The 26,815-nt window shown below is 39.2% G+C and overlaps 1 long non-coding RNA gene across 1 annotated transcript; it reads right to left on the reverse strand.

Annotated features, from left to right (window-relative positions):
* Positions 1-621: 621 nt before the first annotated feature.
* On the reverse strand, positions 622-14,524 carry LOC110967894 (uncharacterized). Its single transcript, XR_002596841.2, has 4 exons — positions 14,131-14,524; positions 4,211-4,826; positions 3,353-3,822; positions 622-3,099 (listed from the first exon to the last, which is right to left on the reverse strand). It is a non-coding gene; the product is annotated as an uncharacterized LOC110967894 (long non-coding RNA).
* Between the last annotated feature and the right edge of the window lie 12,291 nt (positions 14,525-26,815).

Raw genomic sequence — 26,815 nt, forward strand, 5'->3', positions numbered from 1 at the left:
AGTTTGACATGATTTGCCATTTTTGGAATCCATCAGTGGGCTGCAGAGTGGGTCCAGGAGTGCTCAGAGGTGTGATAGACTATCAGGAGTGGACAGGCACTTCAGAATGAGAGATGAGCCGCTCAGGAGAGTCAGCTCAGGGTCTCATCACCAGTATCTTCTGGGACAATAGCTGGCAGCTCCAGCTTTGACACCAGGACCAGCGGTAGCTCACACTCAGCCTGGTTCCTCACGTCAGGAACAGGATATGTCGTGTCTAGACCAAATCTCAATGGGCAGAGTTTGATCTCCAAAAGTCAAGTGTAAGTCCATCAGCCTGTCTAACCAGCCATCAAGCAATACAATCTTTATTTTATCATTAAAGAACAATTAGGGTTCATCACAAGTTGGATCGTAGCTTTAACCTAAACAGCTATGATAACACCAAAGTAGAGCTCCGCTGACAATGGATTTTTGGGTAAAATACCAAAATTGATAATGATACATCAGCCAATATTATGTTTTAACAGAAAAAATAAACCTTTATGCTAATAACATGTTCAATCAATTGTTCATTAACTGCAAACAAGATTTGAGATGTGGAACATTTTACATTTGAAAACTATTTATTGGGCACGCTTACATCAAATACATCTTCGGTATTCACAGCAGAGAGCAATTTTAATTCTTAATCAAATACTTGCTGCGTTAACAATTAATAGATGACATCTCCAGAATCCTTGAAAAGTTTTGAGCACTAAATTATATAACCACCATTTAAAGCAGCACAGCACCTAAGCTGTAAACCTGTCTATTCTCATGCTTTAAAACACTTCCAAACTTTTATTGGGGTATATGGCAGCATTTGCAAAAATATTAATAAACGAAATTAATTGATCAATTATGCACTGTGGAAGCATGCAATGGTGCCTAATACCAATTACTTACACAAATCTTTCTGGGACTTAATGCTTTTGACTCATATCATGCTGCTCTGTGAATTAAGCTTAATGCTGTTAAAAGCACAAAATATCCTAATCAGCATTTCCAAACTATTCAAATATTCCCTGATGCAATAAATTAAGTTTACCTCAGTTTTTCTTTTGGATTTGCAAAAGTAACACATCCAACTCTCACATAACTTTCTAACAAATATTCAAAGCAGAAAGCAGGACATAAAATTAGATGGAAGAGACAGCTTTGGGGCATAAAAATATTAATGTTCAGATACTGGTAATCCTGTTGAAGTTTTATCTGTATAAACTAAAAAAAAGAGGCTTTTACAAATAATAACAAAAAAAAAGCTTACCAAAGTCAAGCTTCAGGTCAACATTCATTGCGTAATAGATTTAAAAATTTAATGAAGTATTACTACAGAAGATACTATCAAAGTAGTAACTGTTCTGTATTCTACACTCAACAAAAATATAAACGCAACACTTTTGTTTTTGCTCCCATTTTTTATGAGATGAACTCAAAGATCTTGGCGGGAACTGGTACACGCTGTCGTATACGCCGATCCAGAGCATCCCAAACATGTTCAGGGCAGATGGCAGACAGCGTGTGTGGCGTCGTGTGGGTGAGCGGTTTTCTGATGTCAATGTTGTGGATGGAGTGGCCCATGGTGGCGGTGGGGTTGTGGTATGGGCAGGCGTCTGTTATGGACGAAGAACACAGCTGCATTTTATTGATGGCATTTTGAATGCACAGAGATACCATGACCAGATCCTGAGGCCCATTGTTGTGCCATGCATCCAAGAACATCACCTCATGTTGCAGCAGAATAATGCACGGCCCCATGTTGCAAGGATCTGTACACAATTCTTGGAAGCTGAAAACGTCCCAGTTCTTGCATGGCCAGCATACTCACCGGACATGTCACCCACTGAGCATGTTTGGGATGCTCTGGATCGGCGTATACGACAGCGTGTACCAGTTCCCGCCAATATCCAGCGACTTTACAGCCATTGAAGAGTGGACCCCCCCACAATAAAACAAAACTGCACCTTTCAGAGTGGCCAGTCTAAGGCACACCTGTGCACTAATCATGGTGTCTAATCAGCATCTTGATATGGCACACCTGTGAGGTGGGATGGATTATCTCAGCAAAGGAGAAGTGCTCACTATCACAGATTTAGACAGATTTGTGAGAAAAATTTGAGAAATGGTGATATTGTGTATGTGGAAAAAGTTTTAGATCTCTGAGTTCATCTCATAAAAAAATGGGAGCAAAAACAAAAATCATGTGTTCATATTTTTGTTGAGTGTAATTCAATGATGAGAACTTTAAGACAAATACCTTCCAATATGTATTTAATGCAATTTCTTTAACTGGCACTGAACAATTGAACATAGCAATTAGCACAAAAACTGTGACTGTGTTAAGAAACATAATAATAATAACAATAATAATAATGATAATAACAAAAGAAATTCCAACAAGAAAATAACAAGACTGCTCTGCAAACAGACTTTGACACAGGATGGGTAGAGCATTTATTTATGGCTCAGTAGTTACACTGTAGTCAATAGAACATCATTTACTGATGTGTTGGTTTCAATTTATAATAAGAAATTGCCAAACCACAGAACACTTAGCAAAAAAGACAATCACTACATATAGTAATAGATACAGACATCGACAAGTTACACAAAATATCAAATGTTTCACATTCAACTATTTCTTCCTTTAAACTAGCATTTGCCTTTTTCCAAAATGGCTGTCATCAAAGGACAAAGTAGTACATTATTAGTGTCAGACATGAATGGTGACAGTATTTCCTGGCCCCCACTAAATACTCTCAATGATGGTGAACTAGTGACTGGTATGCACAGGAATCTACCCGTCTGCTTTGCATTGCACTGGAAAATTAACACTGTGTACGTTCCCCCTGGCTGAAGGATCCTTCTCTTCATCGATGGTAGAAGTTATCGTGTAACCATTGAGCTCACCTTCCACAGCATCCTCGCAGTGCACAGCAAATGAAGCAGAGGGGGCATAGCACTGTTCTTAAAGAAGCTGCCTCAGGACTGCTTTCTGTTTTCCCCCACAGTAGATGGCTCTGCCTCTGCTGCACTTTAAAGCACGGTGCCTGTGGTGCTGACACGAGCCTTTTTCGACTGGAAAACACAGAGATGACAGCTGTATGGCTTTGACACATGATGTAATTTTAAGCAATTGAGCATTTTATGTATATTTTAAAGACACTGCCTTTCAATGCCATTAAAAAACAATACCTAAAATGATCTATGTAAATGTGACATTTTGGATTCCCTAAAGTGCAAATAAAGACAAGACAAGTTATCTTTGGTGCCACCGCTAGCATTTCGATCTTCACCTTTCACTTAATGCCTGGGACATTCTCACACTTACGTAGTTAATCTCAGGTATCAAGTGTTGTCCAGAAGCTGTTTTGTGGCCCAGTACATCCATGCAGGCAAGGGCTCTTGATGTTGCTGCCTTGGTAAGGTCCGTCTCCTCCTCACTTTCAGTCAGAGCTGCTGTTCTCTGGAGATGCAGGACAGGCTTCAGGTATGACAAGCTTACTAGTGCTGTTATAGTGTGTCTGTAAACACCTGAAGGGGATGCAGGGCGTTGCTGACTGATTAAAGGACTTCTGCGTCCAGTCAAGTGGGGACCAAGTGCTGCGTTTCTTGTTGTCAGACAGAACCTGAGACTGGTCCACTCCAACACCTTACCAATCATCCTCTGTCTTCAGCCCCATCTGGTTGGACACTGTTTTCACCAAGTGCTCCAACAGATTAAACTCTTGCTGAGCTTCAATCAGGAAGGTCTTCTTTCACCAACTGTGCGACAAATGGCCAACCAACTGCTTACAAAGTCTGAAAAAAATCATGAATAAATTTGAATTGTATAAAAAGACAGCAAAAGGGACAGTGGAAAATGTAAGAACAGCAAGACTAAAAGTAATGATAAAGTTTACTTGTACAGAATATTTCTAGCAAGAACACTAAGTGCACCACAGAAAAGAATATAATAAACAACAATAATAAAACAAATCAAAAGATGGATATTCATAATAATCACCATCATAACCATCATAATTGTAACAAAGTATTTATGCAGAAGTTATACAAGCAAGGCATCTCAAAGTATTTTTAAATAGCATCTAAGAGAATAAATGACAAAACTAACACTACAGACACAAGCAAACATAACTAAATGTGCACAGACAGGTAGGGAGAGGAAAAGACAGAGGCCTTCACTTACCTGGTCCACTGATTCAGTTCCACGTCAGCGTTTGATGCATCAGTGGTGATATACGACCAGCAATCTTCTTTCAGACACCAGCTGGGCAAACACTCCTTTGGTCCATTTGCAATCTTCTCTTCCATGTGGTCAACGGGAAAGTGAGCCATTTGCAGGCAGCAACTCTAGAAGTTTTTATTTATGAAGTGTACAATAACACTTAAAGGTGCCTTTGTTGTCCTGCTTCACCGCAAATCGGTTGTTGTGGCATACATTCCGCATCCTTCAGCTGTTTTTCTAGGTGTGATGTGTGATAGAAGAGTTTCAGCTAAAATGAAATGAAAGGTTTACAAAACTGTGGTGAGACCAGCCATGTTGTTTGGTCTGGGGACAGTGTCCCTGAGGAAAAGACAGGAGGCAGAGCTGGAGGTAGCAGAACTGAAGATGCTGAGGTTCTCTTTGGGAGTGACCAGGATGGATAGGATCAGGAATGAGTACATCAGAGGGACAGCACATGTTAGAGGCTTTGGAGATAAAGTCAGAGAGGCCAGACTGAGATGGTTCGGACATGTCCAGAGGAGAGAGAGTGAATATATTGGTAGAAGGATGCTGAGTTTCCCACTGCCAGGCAGGAGGCCTAGAGGAAGACCAAAGAGCAGGTTTATGGATGTGGTTAAAGAGGACATGAAGGTAGTTGGTGTGAGAGAAGAGGATGCAGCAGACAGGGTTAGATGGAGGCAATTGATTCGCTCTGGCAACCCCTGAAGGGAAAAGCCGAAAGGAAAAGAAGAAGCCCACACAGTTCTGGGAGGGCAATTTAACTAAGGGTAGAAACTGCATATTGTTTATCCAACAGTCTGAGGAGTCTTTAAAACCCATCCTTGGTCATGGCGATAATAAAAACCATATCTTTGCAAGGCAGTATGTTATGGCAACTGTTATCTCAAGGTGCCTTTAGGAGCCCTTATCATATGGAGTAACAGTCACAAATGACTCTGAAATAGTGCTTTGATTACCAGACTGCGCTGGAGCCACACATTTTGGCCATACACCCATCATGCATTGCTCTCACAGGTGCTGATTTAAGTTTGAGTGGCTGTTTCACAACAGGCCTCGCACAACACTTTTTTTTGCTGCACATCTGTTGTCTTAAACCCAAAACACAGCAACACCACTGTAATGCTATTTAAGGGTAACAATGAACACTAATGATTTGATCTGTAATTTTCTGGTTTAAAAGAGCGCACACAGTCCATCTGTATAGACTGGCTCATCTGCATCATCAGATCTGAAGTCAAATTCATGCAAAACAGAGAGTGAAGTATGGCCACAGGTGATCACCGCCTCCCTGAAGCTTGGCTGCCTGTTTGTTGCTCTAGCTGTTTGTATCATGACTTCCATCACAACACATTACATGAACAGAGACTTTATGTGTCAGTTTAATTTTAAAAAATGTATAAGATTTTTTTAAAGTTTTGTGATGGGCATAAATTAGATTAGAAAAAAAACTAAACATACTGGGTAAATTGAGCAGTTATTTCAACCCTAAAGAAGATCAAAGCTTTAAACAGTGAAACAATCAACATTCAAACATGAGGTGTGTTGTGAAGAGAGCTGTACTATACTATTGCCAGACAACTTGGTGAGATTTTCACAGCATTACTTTATGTTGCAGCAGCCACTCAAACATACCAACTGGTTACTTAGTCAAGGGAGTCAGCTGCTCCAAGGACTGCCAAAGTAATCAAACGAATAGTGATTATTTTTCATTCTTGGGAGTGCAGTAGAAGAGGGCACTGGTGGCTGCCTGACTCAATAGTCATCGGGAAGAACAGATGGTCCTCTGCAACTGTGTGTGCTGTGGGCTAGGGATATTCTGAATTCAGCTGCTCTTTATGATAGATGAATATTAATTAAAGGGGTGTGAGCACAATATAAATGTGCATTTGCTACCATCACAAGAATTCAGGCCTCTCAGGAAGGCTACACTTTTGGCAGTCTATTTGGCAGCTAATGAAGAAGTTTCACTGGGACCATCCTAACAGTTAAGAAACAAGGCCTTGCAATTCTTAATTGAAAAATCAATCATTCAGACACATGCTTTGTTGTCAGCGAGCACTAGTTGAAATATTGTGCAGCTTTGAAGATATTGTTCCTAGATGAATTGGACCTGTGCCTTGCTCTAGCATGTGTAATGAAGCCGGGCTGACCGTCTCACTCACAGCAACTTACAAACCTCTGTGACTGTAAGAAGAGTGGCCACAGGAAGAGTTGATACCCTGGGCATTACAAACGAATCAGAGACAGTGTAATTATAGCTCATATCACCATATTCACAAGACTACAATGCATAAAACATGACGCATAATTTATATAGTTACCACACTACATTCATTCAAGGTACATTGCTGCAACAATCTCTGAGCAAATTGCTGCTTTATTGATCACCATTTTCCAGTACTGTGTCTCAGTAGGAAGAACCCAGCTCCTTGCAAGTTAAGGTAATTTTGAACCAATGATACCCATATGACTTCACAATAGACGTGTTTAAATGCAAAGCCACTGGTAGCTGTGCAGCAGTTTGTTTCATCACTGTGACAGTGAGATTAAAAAAAAAACCTTAGAAATGTTAGCATAACAGTGAGTTCAGTTTTGGCTTTTATGCAAAAACAAGAAAAGATGCAGTCATGCTGGAATTGAGTGGTTAGATCAGGAGCATAACCTTTTCAAGATCATAGCAAACCTAAAACTTCTATAAAAAAAATAAAAATCAATGCAAGCCAGTAGTCCATCCCCTAGTCAGACCTCCATACCCTTATTTTCTGCTTTACTACATAAAGCCAACACTACTTTCAGCGCTGACCCTAAACACTGACACTGGATTCTGCCATCATAAACGTGCTGCAATTCCTACGGACGCTGAGCTGGAAGAGCAGAGGGGGAAGGGGAGAAGAAGGCATTCCAGATCTCAGCACAGCATTCTCTTAACAACACTGTCCCTGCCAGTGCCTGGATGCACTGTGACAGCAGCTCCAGTGCTCCATATCCCCCGCTGAGTTTCATATCCCATGCCCATTTTTGGCTCTTCCTTCCGTTAACAGTAAGCAAAGATGACAAGGAAAAGCCCTCTCTCACACAAGTGCCTCTGGCCTCTGTTGGGTTCACAGAGGTCCGGTCACTGGCCCAAGGCAATGGGGTGATAATCCTTGTGCGCCAAATCATCTTATGTAACACACATTTTGAGTGTTTGCCACTGGGAATGATTCATAGCAGGTCCAGAGGGGAGAGAGGAGACACTATTGCGTAATAACAAACCAACACTAAAGATGCGAAAGGAAAAAAAATTTTTTTTAATTCCTCCAAAGTCGGGACACTTTCTATTGTTCTTCTACTGCCGTCGGTGCTTCCACAACATTTAGCTAAAAGGTAAAGCCAGGAGTATGAAAGCGAGCTAATCCTACTCTTTGAGTCAGCACTTGAATAAGGTGAAAACTGAGGGGTATGATAAGGTTCAGTAGAGAAGGATGGGATAAAGTGAATTTTACACACCAAACAATGTCTAGCGACAGCCAATCAAATCCAAAACACTCCACACAGTGCTGCGAGTAGGAGCATTGGGGATGTGCAGAGAAAAATAAAAGGCCATCCAGGAGCCAACACAGAGACAACTTTTGTTCAGGGCGTTGCCAGTGTATGTTATTTTAAAAATTCTTTTTGCTACTCCGACCTGTTAACATTCTCAGGAATGGTAAGACAAATTTCCCAGCAGGCTAATTGAAGGTGTCAGTGGAGAATGCTTCCCTCCACAATGTGTCAAGAAGTTAGCGAAGAAGAATAGCACTAAGTTCAGCCCTTTTCAGGCGTGGGATACGCAACATTCATCAGTCTATTAAAGTGACGGCTTTCTGTCATTCAGGAATAGGTCGCTTTAACATTAATGGCCTTCACGGCTTCATTCAGACACAACCACAACAGTGACAGACACTGCCACAGCGCACACACGATATTTTCTATACATGTGAGATTTAACACTACATCAAATGAGCTATAATGCACAAGACTAGAATTTTCTTACTACAAAATGAAGAGGAATCAGAAGAAAGCATGAGAGTTACAGTTGAGGTCAGAGGCCTTAGCAGAGGAGATGGGCCAAACAGGTTTAGGTAAGCTTAATAGAAACTATATAGTTTGGATGGGTCGAGTCGAAAAGTTGCAAGTCTACGCTTGAAAATTTCAACTCACAGAAACACTGCATGCAGTTGGCTCAGCTGGGATTACTGGTCCATTTGCCTTCCACCTTCTCTTCCCCTTTCTCCCTCTCTCTCTCTCTCTATCAACCCATGCATGCGTCAGAGGGTCCTCTTATACTCTGCCTGTCAATAATCTGCATTACCGAATTATAAAGTAACCTACATTCATCACACATCTAGCATTTGCGCTGCCAAAAATGCACCCCAGACCAAGGCAGTTCAATAACAAAACATTTTAGGGAAAGCATGACGACAGATACAGAGTTTGCTATCGATGTTTGGTGTAACCTGTGAGTGGATCATGTAATGTGAATGAGGAAATTAATCTACAGCTACAGTTACACATAATTCGAGGTCATGTAATTTAAAAGAGCTATGCCTGTCGTGCATTTTTAGACATCTAAGAAATCGCTGCCTGAATAAACTTAGTCTGATGCACAAAGTTTCAAGGTTTATTTACTCATTATTTTAAGTTAAGTTAGAAGAAAATCTGCAAATCTCAATTTAGGTGCTTTTCCCATCTTGCAAAATTCGACACATCACCCCACTCGACTGGAATACTCACCTTAATACTAATCAGGAACCTAGAAGAACTTTCCATCATTAAGTGCACTCAAGCAGTGTGCTGTTATGAAAAGCATGATGTGATCTCTATTTGTTCAAATAATAAGAAATGCTAACACAAAACATCATTTCATGACCTGTTCACTCCAGCTCCTCTCACACAGAGGAATGACACAAAAGGGCTGAGAATAAGCATGGACAGTGGGTGTTGAGCTAGTAGCGGGGGCTCGTGGCGTGTTTATTACTGACAGGTCAACAGTGCATAAATAATTACTGTGGGCCAACGGCCTTGTACTCGCAAATGCAACAATGTGCTGTGTTTACAACTAACATATCAGATGGGAGATGGAATAATGTTGTGTGACAGCAGGAAATAGTCAGAGCACTGAAAGTTTGCAAATATATGTAAACACTATTACCAGAATGTAACAACAATAAAACATTCATAAAGGACCTCATTATTTCCAAAAAAAGACACATTTTGTAATTAAGTACTAGGCAAAAAGTACAAAAAACACCAGCTAAACGGCATGAACAAATCAATCATTGTATGCAGTACTCCATTTTCATACCAAACATTTTGGAGCCAAATAGATCACCAGTTTCTCGACCTTACTGAGCAGCCAAAAACTATAGAAACACCTGTGAGTCAAAGCACAGGGTTTAGCTGCAAGAAAGCCAATGCAAGTTCACATTGCACAGAGCAGCAGAAAGCAGTAGAGGGAACAGCTGCAGCAATCGGCTACATAATGCAAAATGTGTGTGAAAAAAATAACATTTAAAAACGGTACACACATACACACACAGCTTCTAAATGTCAGGGGCAACCAGTAAAAATCCTTAATTGCACTTCAGATTGTTACATGGCATCAGCTCTGACACAAACCAGTCTATACCAGACAGTCATGGTCATTCTGTGGAGGACAGTTTTAGCTCACCATAACAGTAGGCAGCTATCACCAAAGACAAATTTAATAGAGTGCTGCAATGTTTTCATCAATTTAGTTTCAATTACCTGATGGAGAAATAGCCCACATATTGTCACTACTGTTACATGTCACCAGACTCATTCTTTGATACTGTCTGCCATACCCCTCTTACCTCCTGTTATCACACCTTTCTGCCATACCCCCCGTCTTACCTCCTGTTACCCAATTGCCCTTTTGTTCTGTTGTTTTACATTTATTTACAACCCCCTCCCAATCCTTTTATCCATCCTCTGAGATGTCCCTTTTGTCTTATCCTCTGTATTTGCATACAGCCCCTCCCTACCCTTTGATCCATCTTCTGACATTCCTATAAAATGTGTGCCCTGAAAATGCTCTGGGTCGGCTTACCTTCACAGGCTCATGCTCTGTGTTGGTAAGCCCACCGTATGCCAGAATACCAATAAACACCCCACTACAGCAAACTTTGCAGAACCAAGAGTGAAATTTCCTCAACATACCATGGCCTTAACTGCTATTATGGTACCAGACTGAGGGTGAATACTTGTGTCTGACTGGCTATTCCAGCTCTATACATACGCTGACTTGTGAGATAATGATCTGTCTCAATCCTCACTTTTAGCAGACCAACTTTTTTCTGCTCTTCTTCAAAGCATTCTAAAGTGTAATTCTTTGAAGTTGGTATAAATATGTGCACAAGACTTCTCCAGGGAGCAGTTTCCACAGCTCTCCTACTCCAACAACACAAAATGTATGCATTTTTAAGAGACCATGAAGCTTTGATGTCCCCATTCCTATTTATGGTGTAAACAGAAATCCAAAAGACACAGGACTGGACAATAAATTAAACTAGGTATCAAGAAATCTTATGTTGGAATCTTACGCCAGAACCGAGCTTGTTTAAAGGAAAAAAAAAATCATATAATGCCCGCTGTGCTGTACTATCAATATATTGAATTATGGAGATGTCCAGTATGCTAATGCTGCTTGCAGTACAGCTATTCCATACATTTACACAGAATAAGATGGTGGAAAATGTTGACGATGATGAAAAGAAGATCATTAGTATGTATGTGTAAACAAAAAGGTTGCTCTTATTGACCAAAGTATCAATACAACAAAGGCAAACATTGATCCTGGAAATGCAAATGAATTGATAGAACCCGCCACACTGCTTCAGTTACCATAGGGTGAGCTGAACAAATACTGTGCTTTCAAAGCATATGGCACTACAAACATTACGATGACTATGTTACTACTTTCACAATTTACCTAAGGGTATACACATAGCCACGAGTGCATCAAAATGAACAGAATGTGTTATCCTTTATTGCAAAATATTTTTAGGTTTCATTTACATTTTAATGAGACTTAATGAATAACTACCTCCGTATCATGTTTGCCTTGGTTTATGATCAGTGAAGAATCGGCCCATGGTGGTTTAACTTGAGTATCACAGGTTCTGTTGGGGTGAGCTCTGAAACTCTAAACGTGAAACCAGAAGAGACAAGTTCCAATCCAGTGGCTCTAAACAAATCATGTATGCCTGTGGGTACTGAGCACCTGCATCTGTGTGCGTCCTTGGAGCAGGAGTTGTGCACCAAGAGAGTAAATATTAGGCTTACATGATATGCACTTGAGTACTTTGTGATACGTGGCATGAATTCATTGCATTTAGTTTCCAGTAGCCTTTTTTGTTGTCATTTTTGTGTGTGCCCAACACCCAAAGTCTCAGTGTCAAATTCATAACAGCTGTACAGAGTGGGTACATGCTGCATGCGATCATACTAACACATAACAAAAAGAGGATCAAATACTCTGGATATTCACACAGGTGTGACATGTCATGTGTGTCTTCATGTTTGACTGAGATGGTCACACAGGCCTGTAACACGAAGGAATAGAGAAGTGCATCCACGTGCTGATAAACAAAAAGTCATGAGCATATTTACTGACTAATACACTAGCTAGCAACCACAAAAAATGACAAAGTAAGCTTTTACAGAGCGACTGTGTGGTTTAATAATAACTGCTCTCTAAAAGCTGGACACTAAATAAAATGTCATTCACATATGAGATGAAAAATTAGGTCATTCAGCTCCCTATCTATTTACAAGACTAACGGAATTAGTACAGTAGTAGATCAGAGATTTTACTTAGGGATACTGACGCGTCTGTTATTTTGTGAGCTCTCAGATTAAATTTCTGTACTAAGTTACCTCTGTAGCGTAGGATAGTGTCTGACAGTTCACTACATGTGTAGCATTTTGCTGCTCTGTTTAATTCCCATTTTGCATCTGTTCATCAAATGTGGAAGATGGAAGCTACAATAAAACACATTTTTAAAAGTCTGAATTACCTATTGCACATTTTGATTATTACACACATTTATTGTAGACCCGAAAATACCCTAAACTAACTAAAGCTGCTGACCTATAAAAACACAAGGTGATCAGAAACCTGAGAAGGGAGTTTTCATGCCACACTGTCCCAGTTTCTTTTGTAGTGCTTCAAGTAGTATTATTTTAGTTTCTGTAAAAGGACATGATCTTAATCTGCACAAACGTGTCCCAGTGGTTTACTGTATGCCTAAAATGCACCCACTGTTGCTATTATTTTAAAAATTTTGTTAATATATCTGCAGTATGACTTTTCTTATGTAGCTCATTCTGGTTTTATTTTTAAGATCTGCGCAATTAATTGATTTCGAACTAAAATCACAATTTCAAACAATGCAATGAACAAATTGCTAAAGGGTGCAATTTAGGACATCCATCCATCCATTCTCTATACACCGTTTTATCCTCACTAGGGTCACGGGGGGTGTTGGAGCCTATCCCAGCTAACTCGGGCGAAGGCAGGGGACACCCTGGACAGGTCGCCAGTCTGTCACAGGGCTACATATACAGACAAACAAGCACACTCACATTCACACCTACGGGCAATTTAGAGTAACCAATTAACCTCAGCATATTTTTGTACTGTGGGAGGAAGCGGCAGCACCCGGAGAAAACTCACGCATGCACAGGGAGCACATGCAAACTCCATGCAGAAAGATCCCAGGCCCAGACCGGGATTTGAACCAGGGATCTTCTTGCTGCAAGGTGAAAGTGCTAACCACTAGTCCACTGTGCAGCCCTTAGGACATACAACATCCAGCAAATCCAAATGCCTAATTGATAGCATTTTGCTTTTTTATTTTTTTGCTATGTATGAATGAAGTGAATATATTTACAGTTTGGATTTTTAGTCAAAGATAACAAGTAAGGGGCATGAAACACATGGGACTGTGAGAAGTTATAACACCATTTTGAAATTCTTTACCGACATTTTACAGTCAGAATTAATTAATTGGACAAAAAGCAAAAAAAGAGATTGTGTACATCTTTTTGAGCAGAAACAATCACTTCAGGATGAACAAAATTCTTCCATGCCTACCAATTTTCATGCTACCGTTATCCTACATAGAAAGTCTTTGCTTACTTTTAAGTTGGATGTGTTTTGTAAATTTTGGCATCAAGAACCACAAACCAGCTCTTTGAATTAGACCTCTAAGCCAACCTACTATGTAAAAAGTAAGATTAAAAACAGTTACTTGCACTTTCAAACACAACTTCTTTCCAATATGGCAATAAACTTAACCTGTGACTCACTTGTTGCTGGTAAAATAACCAATCTACAGCTTTTGTCGTTGAGTGCTTTTGCAAATCACAAAAATTATGATGTGGCTTACCTCAGATACATGATTTTTTCTTACCTTCTCTTCTGCTAGCTGTGTCAACTACAAAACCAACTAAAAACGGATATGGATGGTATAATTCCCATGACTGTACAGGAAGACAACACAAGAAGACGTGTCCTAAACAAAGTGCAACTCAGTCAGCCCAAGAACAGAGCTGTGGTCATGTAATTTCCTACAGAAAGTGAATGAGTACAGGTGATATTGCTCTGAATACTGAGTAGCTAAGTACGTCCACAACTGGAAGAATCCAATGAATATTAAGAAATGCGTCAGTATACTTTTCAGTGCAGTAATTTCATTTTGACAAGGGGCTGTTCACAATGTTTATACACTAATTAATAAATGTCAACAGTAAAATGGTGGGTTTCAGTTGTGTCTGTTGTGTTAGCATACTCGCAAGCAGCTGAAGAACAAGAAAACATTTGAAAATTAGCTTACCCGGACTCTTAAGGTTGTATTTATTCTCCATGCTGACAGACGTCGGGTACACAGCGGAAAAGCCTGAAGTTCTGTTGAGTTTCTGTGGCTAACTCGTAAGCTAGCTAGCACCCCGGCTACTGTTATCGACGAGAGGTTAGCTCAACTTAGCAGCCCGGCTAGCTGGTTTCGATCCTCAAATGTGGGTAGGACAGCTTAAAAAGTGGCTCGTACTCTTCTCCAGGTGCTCCTCTATGCAGCTGCAACGGAATAAGTTTGAATTCAGTCGCTACAGGAATACAGAGGAGGTGTTTCTCAAGTTATCCCCTGTTTCGGTTTTGAAAGTGTTTGTCAGACGCTACGAGCGTGACGTCGGATGTGGAACGTAAACAGGAAGTGAGTGGCCACTGGCTGGCTTTCTTCTTCTTCTGTGATCTGCGGCTGCGCATGCGCATCATTGATAAAACATGTTTACAGCAGGATGTGGTTATGGTTATTATGTTCTGTGACGTCAAGAAAAATACTGACTTAAGACTTATGAGTAACTGACTATTTAACTTAAAAATTTAAAGACTACTGAATGCTTAATGTTGCAAAATAAATAATTTATAACACCAAAATATTTTGAAAGTCATCTACTGTATGTGGCCTGATTTCTTCTCTTTAAAATGTGCAATACTCAGACCAAACACTTTAACACTAATATTTTAAAACTATGTGTAATAAGGTTGTCATACTGCCTTACCTATAGCAGAGCTGAATCAAGAGCTTTGTGTTCTCTGAATATCACAATTTATACTGTTTTGAATAAATAGACATTAGTCTACAAGCTGTGAGAATACATTTAAGTTCAATTATTTTTTTCCAAAGCATAAAGTTAAACACATGCTGTTGTGTGTAATCTGTCACCGATATGCTGATACACGCTCAATATACTCATTGGGAATATTTTGATATTTCAGGTTTCTGTTGATTTCTTGTTGTACTCTATAATGTTGTAGCTTCGTAATCTTACCAATTAGATTTGTCAGGTCAATTGTATTTTATGTAGTACTGTAGGATTTTAATTGAAATATTTATACAAAAAATAGCATTGCAACCAGTTCTGTTGCTCTACTGATACAGTACTACTTTGGTTCAACAACTCTTGTTTCAAATGTATTATACAAATAATTAGGACTTGACATGACTTAATAGTAGGGCACATAGTAGTAGGAGATACCAAGAAAACCAACAATTCTCAATTATTCATTTCTAAAGAAAAAGAATCGATGAAAATGACCTGTTCCTACTAATGACTTAGTTAATCTTCTAGTCACTAGAAGAGTGATTTAGTATACACGAGAATCTAGTGGGGCTGCACAGTGGACTAGTGGTTAGCACATTCACCTTGCAGCAAGAAGATCCCCGGTTCAAATCCTGGCCTGGGATCTTTCTGCATGGAGTTTGCATGTTCTCCCTGTGCATGCGTGGGTTTTCTCCGGGTACTCCGGCTTCCTCCCACAGTCTAAAAATATGCTGAGGTTAATTGGTTATTCTAAATTGCCCGTGGTAGGTGGTAGGTGGGATTGTTTGTCTATATACATATCCCTGCGACAGACTGGCGACCTGTCCAGGGTGTCCCCTGCCTTCGCCCGAGTCAGCTGGGATAGGCTCCAACACCCCCCGCGACCCTAGTGAGGATAAAGTGATGCATAGAGAATGGATGGATAGAATCTAGTGTCATGGTATCTTGTTTAAAAAATAAAAAAGAGTGAAATAATCAGTGAATTGCTTGACAGACAATTAATATCAGTTTTTATGTTTATGTTTTCTTTAGGCTGTGTTTTTTAAATGCCTGTAAACTCGAACTCTGGACATTTGTAGCTGTTAAATATGTTGGCTTGGACCTGAGGGATGACATATTAATCAATTTTCTGGTATTTAAGACACACACAAACACAAAATCTGTTATTTAGGCTGTTCTTACTGAACACAAATCTTTAGGAGCGTGAAAATAACTCATCTTTCAAATGTCAGCCATCACTGATGCATTTACAGATCGAATGAATTTGCTTCAGGTTGGACAAAGGAAAATTAGCATACACACTTGGTCCTTTAGAGCAAATGAGCTCGGTATAAATTAAAACAGTTTGATTTGAAAATTAGATTTCTCACTACAGAACATTATAAAATGATTGAGGGCACATCAGAGTCTGTATATCAGCGGTGCAAAATTCCCACAAAATGTGACCCATCAAATTGTATTGATGCCTGGGGCATCTGTGCCTTGCTTCGTTCATAATTCAGCTTTAGTCCTGCTAACTTACAACCTGTGTTGTCAAAAGAAAACTGGTTGATAACAGATTAATAGGTTTGGAATGAAAACTAAATCAATAATTTAATTTAATTTAATTATTTACTTGTTGTTGAATATGTTTATCTGCTTCAAAACCAGTCAACTGTAATCATCCAGATAACACATTTGGAATATTTCAGCACCTCGATCCTGGTTTCGTCTTGTAATTTGAACCAATTATTGGCTAAGTCCTTCTCTGGTTCTTCATGAACTCATAAAATAAACCTGCTCAGAAATTTCACAGCATGCATTGTATTTAAGTTATGTTACATAAGGTTTCCTTTAACACAATCTACCATTAGAACACAGGAGTGATGGTTGCTGGAAATGTTCATCTGTACCCCTATGTAGATATTCCATTAAAAATCAGCGGTTTCCAGCTAGAATAGTCATTTGCCACATTAACAATGTCTAGACTGTGTGTCTGATTAATTTAATGTTATATGCATTGAAAGAAAACAGCTTTTCTTTCAAAAATAAAGACATTTCAAAGTGGCCCCAAACTTTTCTCAAACTGGGTCTGCATTGAGGATTCAGAATGTGCATCATATTTTTGTGCATTCAAACTTTATTCCTGGACTTCAAGGGAAGCTGATGCCTAACAGTGGATTGTTTTGGAGGTGCTGTCAAGTGAGGTGGGAAAAAATAAGATATTGCATGTTCCATCTTTTATCTAATGCTCCTGCATGTTATTTTTACTGAATTGAAGTGCTGACAGTCGTTCTGCTTCATGCAACTCTGACAGAGCCTTGGCATTTCTCAGGTTTGTTTTTAAGCTGCTCCACTATGAGACACCGCTGACACCTTTCTGCATCATTGTCAATCCCACTGAGGGTAAAACACTCACACATGTTTCCTCTCTATTGATCCACATATATATATGTTTAGACTTAACTGTTTCTTTTCTGTCTTTTTGTCACCAAATGCTTGAAAGGCAACGATTTAAATATGACAAAAAAAGAAATAGCGTTTGTCTCACGATCTCATTTCCTTTTTATTTTTTTTTTCTTTGGCCCTCAAGATGAATGCAAAAGTTATTCAAAGGCTGAAATGTCAAGCAAATGTCAGTTTCAGGGATGAAGCAATAGACAGAAATCTGTGAGTCACACAGCGGGTTACTTTATGGAGATTTCAAAGAGGTTTTACAAATACTTCGGCAGAATTATGGGCGTTGGTAGTCCTGTTTTTTCATTATTATCGTAAGACCTTGATCTCATCCTTGTAGGTTTTTTAAGATTCACTGGATGATTTAAAAAAATGTTTCAATATTATAATATGAAGGGGGAAAAGTTGGAAAAAAAATACAAAGCAGCAAAGATGACAGATGGTGAACATAAAGAAGCATAAATGTGCTAATCGTGATGGCAGCTCATTAACTTGATGTTGTCACATTTTAAAACAACAAACGTCAGAGGATTACCAAAATTAGCTGTTTTCATCCTCTGGGTACCCCGAATACTGGTCTAAAATATGAAGGCAATCTATGTGAAAGTTGCCATGATCATTCAGTCTGGACTAAAGTACCTACTAATCTTTTGACAGATTGATGTCAAGAGCTGCTAGCATGGTTAATAACATAGACACAATGAATTAAGAAGTTATGTACTGGATATAAGACTAATAACAAAAAAAATTACGCTTGCACTGTTATTCAGGAATTTGAGCATTGTAGCAAGGTGAGAAGAGCACCTTGCGGCACCCAGACAAGAAACCTGTGCACATGGTTAGAGTGTAGCAGGACCACCGGCTGGATCATCATGCTTTCATCCTTTTTGTGATTAGCTTCTGGTATTAAATTGACAGATTGCCCCCCAGGTCCTCAGGCCTCATGTTATAACTGCTGTCAAAACCCCCAGAGAGAGTGTGCTCATTAGGAGTGGCAGATATTTTTTTCAAATGGATGTTTTTAAGCAGATAATTGTCACCTAGTCCTTGTTCAGAATTGATGAATGTGAAAGTGCCTCCTAATGATTGCCTGCTGAGCTCCAGACTTCCACATGTTTCCATCGCTATGCTGCAAAGATGAAACTTTGAGGCTTATGCTTCCGCAAAGGGAGGGGGCTGATCTAGATCACATTGGTATTGCTTCTTTTGTTGCACATGAAGTGAGGCTTTCATATTAAAAAGCCAAGATTTTCTATTTGTGTAAGAAGAGGACATAGAAAACAGAAGTATTCCTCTGGCACCCATAATGTTCCACTTGTCCATTTTCTATGGGAATGTTTTTGCTGTACTGAGCATTGCTGAAACAGCAAAACAGAATATTGCCGTTATACAACATAACTTAAGAAGACTCTTGACTGCAAAAGAATCTCAATTATTGTTTTGAACCGACCGCTGCACAAAATGAATTCCAAACCTCCAGATCACATTGCAAAGCAACAAAAGGAAGCTTGACCACTGACTCATGTCGCACCGCATCAAGGGCAATCCAGTTATTCTGCATGTGTGCCCACGCACTTCAGCCCTTGCAGTCGATTGTTCTCGTCATATAAAGATGCCAAAGGCGTTAAAACACACTGCTGCAATGTCAAAACCCACAGGAGTCATGGGCACGCCATTTAGACCACTGACCTCTGCCCTCTATCAGCATGTGTGTGCTTTTTCTGCTTGATGTGCATCTATGGAGCACATACACAGAGGAGCTGTGTGTTTCAGTGAGAAAGATTTCACCAGCTGTCAGCACCTGTAATGTGGGTGAATTGCAATTGATTCCCTCGCCTTTGACACTGCTCAGGATAAGCAGTTTTTATAGCATAAAATACAAGCAATCTACTATAAAGAGGAGCCCTGACCTGAAAGGACATGCCATCAGGGGTTAAAATCAAATTATACAGGTTTTTCTGAAGATATACAGCCATCTGAGAAGTACTGCATACACACTGTAGATTCAGTTTCAGTGCATAAAGTCATCATTTTTCAGGCAAAGTCACCGTATCTGCACATTTTCACGCCCTTAAGCTGTAGAACTTCCTGCCTGGAGATCGCTGGCAGGCAAACCCAGTATCCTCTTTTAAATCTCTTCTTAAGACTCCCTTTTTTTCTGTATGGCTTGTTCTTAGCTTAAGGTATTTGCTGTAACTATTTTATTACTCCGCCAAGAGATAGAGAGCAGCAGAGTTATGTGACAATTGGCATATGTTTGTCCTTCTGTCAATTTTTCTGTCTGTGTGCAACATTACTCAAAAACGAACTAACACATTTGGATTAAATTTTAAGGGAAGGACAAAAATAACACAAGGAACCCCTCATTAGATTTTGGCAGTGATGCGGCTCCTAGTCTCGATCCACGGTTTTGGTAAAGATTTCTGTATCATTGCGAGATAGCGGCATGGCGTCACTGTAACTATGACAACAACTGAACGCGACGTCAGCTGCCTGCTGACGATCACGTGACTGTGATCCTACTACAAATCCACCGCTGTGGACTTATCCGTCTGAAATCACACAACGACTGAGCAGCCTTGGTGGAGTACTGCGCTCTCTGAGTGTTTTTCTTGTCTGATTTATATGCATGTTTCCTTTTGGCAAATCGGTTTTATTGTTTCATCTATGTGTTATTTGAGATTTGTTTTCTTGAAAATTCCTTTGTGACTTTGTTTGCAAAAGTTGCTAAACAAATAAAGTTACTGTTAATGTTGTTATTATTATTGTTATTGTTATCATTATTATGATCATTATTATTATTATTGTCATCATCATTGTTTTTGTTGTTGTGATTGCTGAACAACAGAAAAAAAAAATCACAATATTTTCCAAAATAAATTGAAAAAAGCTGTAATGGTATGAAAAGAAGTCAGTCATTTTGATTAACCTCTTAAGACCCGAGCTTCGGTTGGGCTTACGTTTTAGATTTCTTCTAGTTATTTGAGATGAGGCGTAACCAATAAATATAATACTCGGATAATATCTAATATCTGATTATTAAATTTATTATATTTTATCATGTGTATATTCATATTGTATTAATATTGTTTTTATTATTGCTGCTGATATTTTTATAATAATAATAATAATAATAATTATTATTATTATTATTATTATTGTTATTATGAACAATCTGCTTTTTTTGAGAAAAAAAAAGATGCCGACATATGTGGATGCCAGGTCCTAGGAAGTTAAATCCTTCACTGTATCATTCAAACAAAACACTATAATTTTCCTCTATACTGACCAGAGGACACACCTGACCAAAGAACAAGGCAGATATTATTCCTCTTAGAACTCTCTTCCATGGAAAGACTGTCAGGACGTCAGAAGCGGAATCATCACTGACCACAAAATCATCCAACACCTTCAGATCTGCTGCTGCCAGAGCTCTTCCCCGGGGTTAGACCGGAGTGATGTACAACCCATCACGACTCTGACGTCTGTGGGGAACACCACATCAGCAGAAACAGACCGCATCAGCTGTCTGTGAACGCCCAAATTCACTGTGAACATCCGCTGAGGTCAACAGTCACCAGTCAGGAACCGGTTGACAACTGGAGAAAGATCAAGAGGGAGACTTGACACCAGAAACCCTCTTTGAACACAGACAAGGACTTTAATCTCCTTCCTTTGATGGCCAGATGTTATCATGTGGTCATACCTAGGGTATGTGATGCCACTTGTGCCAGCTGCAATGATTAAAGAAGACTGAGATAAACTGAAAGTTTGAGGAAAAAGTTATTGTGGACTCGAAAAAAGAAAATGTGTGTTGCAAAATACTATGATTTCAAAAGCACAGGATGATTGATGGTGTTGCATTTCCCAGTACAAAATGGTAAATACCTTCATCTCTCCAAAGCAGCATCCTATGACAGCTATTAAAGGCTATAATATGAACCCTGAACATGTCCCACAATCAAACTTCCTGTACTTGTGCTCATGCTTTTGTCTTTCTCCCAGAAATTAAGATATGACAAGAAATGAAAAATAGCAGGAAAAACAGTAACTTGAACATCTGCCTGCAGGGCCCCGTGTTCACCTGTAGATTCTTTTGTCAATGTGAGCAGTGCTGGCAAGCCTGCATATTCACACATGCACATTACCCGAAGGACTCAACCCATCTGATTAGTGTTGTGAACAAAATAATTAGATGTTGGAACAAATAGTGAAGGGAAATGATTTGAAATGGTTTGGCTCAGAGAGGATTATTCAACAGTTGGCAGCAATCTGTGTAAATTTCACATGTTAATGACAGACAGATGAAAGCACAGTTGGTACAGGTGAGAGTGAAGAAACACATCACATGGTTCATATAGCACTGCAGCTATTCTATAATTACCCCAGATGTTTCTGCTATGCATGTTTGGGTTTTAGGCTCCAGCACCCCCCGCGACCCTAGTGAGGATAAAGCGGTGGATGTTTGGGTTTTCAATCATTTATTATCTTTGAAGATGGATTTTTTGAGGCTGACACAGCGCTAACTAATCATCACCTTATGAAGTTTGTACAAGTTAGCAAACAGTATCCTCTTCAAAAATGTCACAAACCCATGGACATGCTTAGAATCAAGTCGGCCTGATAAATCTAAGTCTAAGATCACTTGTTTGTTTTTGGTTCCAAATTCCTCTACAAAATCTCTGACTCTTTAGTCAAATGTTCTCCAGTTACGCTCTAAAACAGACTGTGAATAAAGATGGATGATCCCTTTGCAAACCCCACTGGCTTCCTGAACAGTGGTTTTGAAGCTTGGTGTGGTCGTTCCAACCGTCACCATCTTCCTGTCTAACTCAAAAATTTACAAAGCGGTGCAGCTGAAGTGGTCCATGCAAACGTGGATCATGGACTGTCCTGTAATGGTCTCCACTTGTGACTGGAAGCACCTCGCCTTTGATCAAACATATCTGTCAGCCTTAATGCAATTTTGATGAGTGGGTTATGCAAAAATTCAACCCTTGTACAGCTGTCATGAATGAGCAAATCAGATCATCAGATCAAAATCAGTTTTTGTTCCAGGCTGTAAACTGCTGTACAGTTTAGCATTCTAACATGGGGATCTATGGGGATTGATTCGTTTTTTTGGAGTCAGCCTCCTGTTAGAGGAACTGTAGTTTTTGGCACTTCCACGTTGGCTCCATTTCCCAGCTCCAGAGGTTACTGCTTGGGTCTGTAACTGTGCTTTCCTGCCATTTGCTGCTGAGCGGAAATAGTGTAGAGTGGATTTATTGGAGCTTTTCACTGAAAACAGCTGCCTGCTGCTGCAGGGAACAAGGTTGATTAGCGCACAGAGACTTAGCTGAAATAGAAAATTTGCCATCGAAACCAAAGCAATGAGCTAAAGGGAGTTAAAATGCTCTAAAGAACAGAGGAGTTGGTGATAACACTGTGTCATAGGGAGTGCTGGATTCATACTACATGATATCAGCATGACAAGCCTGACCTAAAAGACATATAACACTGGAAGTGAGATTAGGCCCTGGGTACTACATTCAGGGACCAGCATAAAGAATTTATGACTTTAATTGCCAAATCTGACACACTGAGCTGTCCTGCTGTGTAAATCTGCATCGCTGGAGATACTGCTAATATTAAAGTAATGATTTGCAGAGCTTGAATTTACAAATCTTGACATGTCCTGGTGTTTAGCTGATGCAGCACAGTGAATCAAAATACCTGCCAACACATCAAGCACGCTTGTTTTGGAAAATAGGTTACATGTTTGCTTTGTTGCTGAGAATGTGATGAGAAGATGGATGAAAACCTCAAGTCTGTAATCTGTTCAAAGCTATAAAAAAAATACAACCATGTCACACATGTTAACAGATCTCTCCAGTATTTTCCATATGACAGAATATAAGCAAAACTACAAAAATACAAATTACGTTCCCTCTTTAAAATAAAACAACGAAACTGTGAATTATATCCACGCAAATCAGCTGTATTTTTACAGTTCATGATATATGTTCTTAGATTTTTTTCACTGTGAAGCTATGATACTTTACGATACTTAAATAAACAGATGAGTGATTGGTTTTGTCTCAGATATTTGGTGTTATTTTAACCATTTGATGCACAACATGGGTCAACAGATGTCCATTTTCCATTGAATTTGGGTCACTGTTGACCCATGTTGTGCATCAAAGGGTTAAAGAAAACTACTCTAGTGAGGACTAAAATTGGAGCATTTTTAAAAAGCTTATAATTTTAGCATAATTACATCTAAACGTTTAAATTAGAAATGTAAAAACAATTATTTGTAGCTTCAGGGGGAGTGAGTGCTGGAGATATTTCATGGTGTATAACGGTCGGGTGTTGTGGCTTTACTTGAGGTTGCCAGGTTTGTGTTCCTGCAGAGGTCTGATCCAAATGATCACCAATATTTCTGTCCCTACGCACAAGCACTGGGTACATAGATTCACTGCTGGCTGCCGAGAAATACCAGCGTGTATTTCCTCATGAAGCAACACATTCTCACTTTAAACTTTTCTAAACAGAGAAACAAGGTTAATGAGTGTTAATTATTTGGATTCAGATGTCTCGCTGAGGGAATTTGTGAACTTCGAACTGCACAGATCCACTCAAACTTTCTCCCTCTGCTTCTTTTACGTAAACACATCTTGTCTCCGGTTCTGTTGAGAACATGCAGAAATGAGATTGGCACCAATCTTCTTACGTCACTTTCATAAAAAAAAAAAAAAAAAAAAAGCGAACACGCGCATTTTCAAAACGCGGAACTTTCTGTTCCTTCAGGAATTCCTTCAGACAGGGTTCCGATCATAGATGAATAGAGAACATTAACTTCAGATTGATACTGGTCAGAGCATATTTTGGTGCATTTGCTCTACACAAAGAACTTGTTGTCAAATAATGAGAATAAAACCAAACTTAATTTCTTCTCTTCCACATGTTTAATGCACCACATTCACACTGGAGTCCCTTCAGCCTATCGCCCTGCCAGCTCTTTTCATCCACCAACACCAACATAAATCACAGCTCTCAGTCTGCGAAAATGAGTCTGAACTTTTGCGTTTATAGAAGCGATGGTGTTTGATTTTGACATGTCTGGACCATATGATCAGCTGACAGTTGGTCCGTGTATAGATTAAGTTCTAATGAAGGGAAACGGGGGGAGAAAATAAAAGCTTTATGTAATGTCATGAGGTTGGCTCTCCATCAAGTGCAGCAATCTTCCACCCACCAAATCCAGATTAATTCTGCTTGTGTGTGTGCATGTGTGGCTGTGTGTGTGTGTGTGTGTGTGTGTGTGTGTGTGACGTGGGTAAATCTGTCAGTTGCTAAGAGAAACTGGCAGACAGTTTATGATAATTATTAGTCAGTGCTGCGGGATTTATGGGACGGAGCTCTTGACTTGATCACAAAACATTTCTGGAAAGCTTATATTAAAGCATTTATTGATGGCATTTGAAATATGTGGTTCACATGATGTTATTTACAATCATCTTTCTGTTTCCCAAGATGGCAGGCTTTCACTGTCACTGCCATAAGTTTACTGCACACGCTTAGCTTTTGCTGCCCTCTACTGTTCTAATCATTATGATGCAAACAGAGACAGCATTTCCCCCCGAAATAGCCAGATCTATTCTTTTTTTTAAAAATAGTTTACAGCTCAAAAGATAGCGACAAAGTCCAGTATGCTCAAATCTGAGCAGAAATGAAACAATTTTACAAATAAAATAGATAGAAATATAAAATTGTGCATATTTTGGTGGGTTTGTCAATGATAAATAGCATCACAGCTGTGTAAGAAGTCAATTTAAAATTAGTTGGCTACAAATATCTCATTTAATCTTTATTAAGCTTGGAATACATTGATGTAAGAGGCCACAGCCAGGTAAGAAAATGAACAAATGATACACACATATACATAAGCAACAAAATAAAGGCAAAATTACCAAAAATAATTAAATCAATAAGAATAAAATAGAGAATTTAAAGTCAAAGCAGATCAGTCAACTGGTCAAGGTAAAATATGTCAGAAACTTAAACTGCATCAGGATAAAAATGAATGTTGTGCATACAGTGAGTAAAATGGGATTTCCAGGCTCAGAAAAAAAAAACATTCTCTCAACATAATCCCATCATTTCAGCGTGTGTGGCAAGGACCCACATTTAAAGATAGCAATGAGGCAATGCAAGTAAACAAGAAATGGAAGTAAATAAAACCCAGCATCTATCAGTCAGACCATGCAGAGAGGGAGAGTCAGCCAACCTCAACGTACTGCTCTAAGTGATGAGTAACTTTACTGTTGATAAAACTGAGTGCAGCAACCAAGGATTTAACCATCACAGCTAATGCATGCTTGTTTGAAATGACGCCATCATCCAAGACTGATAGAAAGCTGTCTCAGTTGAAGGTCTTCAGTAGATTTCATTCGTCTGCTTCATCAGTTTGCTGTCAGCACATACAGATCCTCGGAATCATGGAAAGACTTTTCTGCAGCTCCATGACAACCAAACAAGAAGACCAAAGCTCCAAAAGAAGCCTGTAAATAAGTTTCCTGGGTTAAAAATGAACTTTTAAGCAAATAAAAATCAGTTTTTCAGTTTCGTCTTTAAAATTTTATTCTATTTCTTAATAAACCAACTAATATCCATGTACTGGAGCTTTTGGGTAACTGTTGCTGAGGTGTAACCCCGGCAGTTCCTTTTCCACCTCCTTCTGTACACACCTTTAAGCATCTTTAAACAGCATCAGTTGCTCTCAACACATTGCATGTCAATTCAAGTGCCATCCATTTACCGCTTAAATGTTTATTTATTTGTTTGTTTTATTAAGATCCCAATTAGTTTTTGTGTAGCAAATGCTATTCTTGCTGGGGTCTGACAACACAAAAATGTAGTATGTACACACAATGCATACAAATCCAAAATTACAGAATACACAAACAATACAACCCAAATACATGCAAAAATACGCAATACATACGGCATACATGTACACAACTCATACTGAACCAAAGAAGCATACAACACTCTCACATTAAACCATCATAAGCTTAGATTTTCTCCTACTACAAAGATGCCATGACCCAACAATAAAAATCACCAAAGAAAGGTCGGCCATACAAACTAACCTGAATTTCAATCTCCTAAGAAATGAAGCATAGAACCATGCATCCTCACCATTAATTATTAATTACATACAGTTTATTATTTTATATATACAGTTATTTATCTTTAATTCAATTATTGTATTTTACCTGCCTCTGCTCCCCAGAGCACTCCATGGATATCAATGACTGAAATTTTGTGTTAAGTCATCATCTTTTAACTTTATTTTTTAAGCTTATCATGTTCCTCTGTTGAGTTACATCTTTCTCTGTATATTACTGTATGCCGAGTAAGTGACTCTGTACTAAACGGCAATTTACTGTAGAAAACATTTTTTGTTCTAATTATATTCCTAATGAACACCATCAG

Source organism: Acanthochromis polyacanthus, chromosome 16 (genome assembly GCF_021347895.1).
Source record: "Acanthochromis polyacanthus isolate Apoly-LR-REF ecotype Palm Island chromosome 16, KAUST_Apoly_ChrSc, whole genome shotgun sequence".
In the NCBI taxonomy this organism is placed as follows: domain Eukaryota; kingdom Metazoa; phylum Chordata; class Actinopteri; family Pomacentridae; genus Acanthochromis; species Acanthochromis polyacanthus.